Below are 5,080 nucleotides of genomic sequence, written 5' to 3' on the forward strand. Positions count from 1 at the left end.
TAGGCACAATGAAAGGAATTAAAGCCAGACTGACTCTCAGACCTAACAGTGCACCCAGATTCTGTCCACCACGGAACGTCCCTTATGCTCTTCGACCTCGAGTGGAGGCCGAGCTAAAACGCCTGACTGAGCTTGGAGTGATCTCACCAGTGGAGCACAGTGACTGGGCCACACCTGTGGTGCCCGTAAGTAAAAAGGATGGCACAATTAGACTTTGTGGGGATTTCAAGGTCACACTCAACCCAGCTCTTTGTGTGGATAAGTACCCAATTCCACGCATTGAGGATCTTTTTGCCTCTCTAGCAGGTGGTCAACACTTTAGTAAGTTAGACTTATCAAATGCCTATCTACAGATGGAAGTGGAAGAGAAGTCTAGGGAGCTGCTGACTATCTCAACGCAAAAAGGACTATTCTGTTTTAATCGCTTACCTTTTGGTGTAGCATCATCACCCGCTTTATTTCAGAAGGCTATGGACCAAGTGCTCCTTGGACTGCCATATACTCATTGTTACCTGGACGATATCCTTGTGAGTGGCCCTGATGGGCAGACCCACCTCAAAACTCTGGATACAGTTTTGAGTAGGCTAGAGGAGTATGGCCTGCATCTCAAACAAGAGAAGTGCTTGTTCTTCCAGGAGTCTGTGGAATACTTGGGTCACATAATTGATGCAGCAGGACTTCACAAATCACCAGAAAAGGTGCGTGCCATTGTGGAGGCCCCAGCACCACAAGAGGTTAGTCAATTACGTTCTTTTCTGGGAATGTTAAACTACTACGGACGTTTCATCCCTGACCTGTCCACTATCTTGAAACCACTGAATGAACTGCTAAATAAGGAGAAGCCATGGCAATGGACATCAGCCTGTGAGTCTGCATTCCAGGATGCTAAATTACTCCTAGTATCGCAGGAGGTATTGACCCATTACCATCCAGAACTGCCCTTCGACTTGCGTGCGATGCTTCACCTTATGGGGTCGGAGCTGTGCTCTCACACGTCATGCCTGATGGCAAAGAAAAACCGATAGCCTATGCATCACGAACTCTTAGTAAGGCAGAACAAAATTATGCTCAGATCGAGAGGGAGGCGCTCGCGATAGTCTTTGGAGTACGCAAGTTCCACCAGTACCTCTACGGTAACAAGTTCACGCTGCTCACAGACCATCGCCCATTAACCTCCATCTTGAGCCCATCGAAAAGTACGCCGTCAATGGCTGCCGCCCGAATGCAGCGTTGGGCACTCCTCCTGTCTGCGCATGATTACACCATTCAATATCGGAAAGGTGCCTTACATGCAAATGCTGACGGTCTTTCACGCTTACCACTCCCCCATGCTCACAAAGAGAAACTAAGCGCAGTAGATGTTTTTACACGTCTCAGTTGGACACCCTACCAGTTAGTAACACCGAGATCAAGCGGCACACTATGTCTGACCCCATTTTATCTCGTGTTGTGGAAATGGTCACCACTGGGCATTTTCCAGCTGCAAAGGATGCAGATGAAGAACTGGCACCCTACTTACTGCGTCGGCATGATCTTACAATACAACTGGGATGCCTCATGTGGGGTGTGAGAGTGATTGTTCCACCAAAACTGCCCCGGTTCTGAAAGAGCTCCATATAGCACATCCAGGTATAGTGCGAATGAAAAGCTTGGCACGTAGTTACGTATGGTGGCCTGGCATCGACTCTCAAATTGAGCTCCAAGCTAAATCCTGTCACTCTTGTCAGAGTATGCAAAAAGAGCCTGGGCTAGCACCTTTACACCCTTGGATGTGGCCCTCTAGTCCCTGGGAAAGGATACATGTGGACTTTGCGGGTCCATTTGAAGGAAATATGTACCTGGTCGTGATAGATGCACATTCCAAGTGGCCTGAGGTGCATATTATGGTAAGACCATTCAAGTGCTCAGAAGCCTTTTTAGTCGATATGGCATTCCACACATCCTTGTGAGTGATAATGGACCTCAGTTCTGTTCTGAAGAGTTTAATACATTCTTGAAGTCCAACGGAGTAAGACACATTCGCTCAGCTCCATACCATCCTGCCACCAATGGCTTGGCCGAGCGTTTCGTGCAGACATTCAAACATTCCTTAAAATCTTCTAGAGGCACAGCACTTGTGCAACAACGCCTGGATACATTTCTGTTAACATACCGCAATACCCTCATGCAACAACAAAGGAGACACCAGCTATGTTGTTCCTTGGACGCAAGCTACGATCACGGCTGGACTTCCTGAAACCCAGTGTTGCTGGTGTAGTGCACAGGTCACAAGATGCTCAACAAGAGCACCGCCAACCACGCTCCAAGGACAGACAGTTTGATGTAGGAGAGCCTGTCCTCGTGCGTGACTATAGGAAGGGTGAGGAGAAGTGGACTCAAGGTGTTGTTGTGGAGAAGACTGGACCAGTGTCTTACAAGATAAATGTGGGACTACAAGAGGTATGGAAACGCCATGTGGACCAGATGCTGACACGTCCTGATCCAGAGCTTCAGCATGCTGCAGTGAACCCTCCTGTGGACCCCCTCGTGCTACTACCCCAGAGTGATAGTAGTACCACACATCACCCTAGTACATCTCATCAGGACAAGAATGATCAAGTTCCAGAGATAGATATACCACCGGGAATACCCAAGTCCACTGATTCACGAGACACGGAGCATACTCTGGTAACAGAGACTGTCAGACGGTATCCCGTGAGGATCACTAAACCACCACTACGCTACCGTGCTGAGTGAACACTCACTGAGATGGAGAATATACAAGTGTGTGACTGTTCAAGTTCAGAGGCATATTCTTTTTCAGAGTTCTGAGATATATATTTGTTACTAAAAAAAAAAAAAAAATTATTTGTGTTATTGACAATCAATCTTAGCAGGGAGGAGATATGTTATGTATTGTATTAAACTACATGTTTCGCAATGCCGATAGTAACCAGTAGGTGGCACCAAGCAAGATATAGTATATGTGGTGCACCCTAGAGTTGTTGTTGTTGAATGCAATAAAGAAATGAGTGTTTGGATACTCCGCACCATTACAGACAAAGTTTGTGTTTATTTATGAAATTAAGTATCACGCAACATAACACCAGGGGTCTCCAAACTTTTCAGCCCGAGGGCTGCATTAACTATCAAACAACATTTTGGGGGCAGACTACTTACTCGAGGTCCAAATAAAAAAGAATCAAAACATAGATGTTGTTTTTAATTATTTATTTAATATTATTTTATTCAGTTATTATTTAATAACACATTGATATGCTACACTTGAACACCTATATTAGTGGGAATGGTGAAATTGTTTTCTGGATGCCAAAATAGCAGACATTTCTGGCTTTAGATTTGATGTCTCTAACATCAACAGTGACCTGAGATTATCATCAGACAAGTTTGTTCTCAAATTGTTCATGTATTTCATTCTTAAAAATGTTTGTTCACACAAGTATGTTGTCTCAAAAATTGAAAGATACCTTGATGCAAAAGTTTTGACATTAGGAAAGTCTTCCTTGGGCAAAAACTGGTAAAAACCCACCAGTTCTTCTTTGAACTTGTCCCTAAGGAAGTCATTTGCTTGCAATTCAATAACCTCCAGCTGGAGTTCATCTGGGCAACTGGCCACATCTGTTTCAAATGGGTTTTGAAACAGTCTTACTTCTTCTGCCTTTGAATCCAAGTCAGAAAACTGCTCCTGAAACTGCAGCTAGAGGTCTTTGATGATCTCGCATGCAAATGACGTGGGGAACTCAGCTGTTGCTTTAGCCATGAAGACCTTGGACTGCTGAAAGTGCATCAAGTTTTTGGCCTGTACTTGTTCCAAAAACAAGACAAGTTTAGATCTGAAGGCCTTTAGCTGGGTGTATAGATCAGAAACTAGATTTTTCCCTCCTTGTAGTTTTAGGTTCAGAAAATTTAAATGACTAGTTATGTCTGCAGCAAAGGCCAATTTCCATACCCACTCTTCATTAGGTAGTAATGGCTGTGGCTTGCCTTTACTTTCCAGGAAGTCACCTATTTCCTTTCTTAATTCAAATACTCTACTAATAACTTTCTCACAACTTAGCCATCTTACTGCTGTGTAATATGGTAAATCTTGCGATTCTGTGTCAGTATCTTTCAACATGTCTCTGAACTGTATATGGTTGAGCCCATGTGACCTTATTAAATTCACCCTCTTCACCACAGGATTCAGTACACTGCTAATGTCCACATATTTAGCACACAAAGCTTGCTGGTGAATAATACAGTGTAGGAACATTGGTTGTAGAATGTTTTTCTCATTACACAACTGCTTCACTTGTCCAACCAAGACTTTCTTTATGCCACTCATGTTCTTTCCTCCATCAACAGTCAGGCAACTGAGGTTTGTCCAGTCCAAGTTATAATCAGCAAATGTTTTTTTCAATTCATTGAATATATCTTCTCCAGTAACAGTGCCATACATACTATGTAGGGAAGCCAGCTCTTGTGTTATGTTCATGTCTTCATCCACACCTCTAATGAACACAAGCAGTTGAGAGGTGGAACAGCTGTCCAGCGATTCATCCATTGCAACTGAAAAATGGAAAAACTTGCTTGCATTTTTCGCTATTTGAGTCACAATGTTTTCACCCATGTCTGCAACATGGCGGGCAATGGTATTTGCACCCAAAGCTACATTTTTCAATTGTTTCGACTTTTTTGGGCAAAGTTCCTCAGTCACCTCCAACAAACATTCCTTCACTACTTCACCATCTGTAAACGGTTTGCCACTTGTAGCCAGGAAGTAGGCAACTTTATAACTGGCCTTAGTTAAGGATTCATTTTCATTTGAGGATTTACTGAACAATGCCCTCTGAGATGTGAGTTGATTTTGTAATTTAGAAAATTTTTCAGCATGAACTTTACCCTCCAACTGTGCATATTTCTCCAGATGTTTGCTTCGATGATGACGGCACAGGTTGTATTCTTTCATCACAGCTAATCAAACACAATTCTTTATCGCCGGATTTGATGAAGTATTTCAAACTCCATTCTTCTTAAAATTGCAGACACTCATCGTCTATTTTTCTTTTCCTCTTCTCTATCGTTGGGCACTAAAATAAAG

General features: G+C 43.4%; 1 pseudogene; it reads left to right on the plus strand.

Moving 5' to 3' along the window:
• On the plus strand, positions 1 to 2,776 carry LOC120524560 (annotated as a pseudogene).
• The last annotated feature ends 2,304 nt before the right edge of the window (positions 2,777 to 5,080 follow it).

Source organism: Polypterus senegalus, chromosome 2 (assembly GCF_016835505.1).
Source record: "Polypterus senegalus isolate Bchr_013 chromosome 2, ASM1683550v1, whole genome shotgun sequence".
In the NCBI taxonomy this organism is placed as follows: domain Eukaryota; kingdom Metazoa; phylum Chordata; class Cladistia; order Polypteriformes; family Polypteridae; genus Polypterus; species Polypterus senegalus.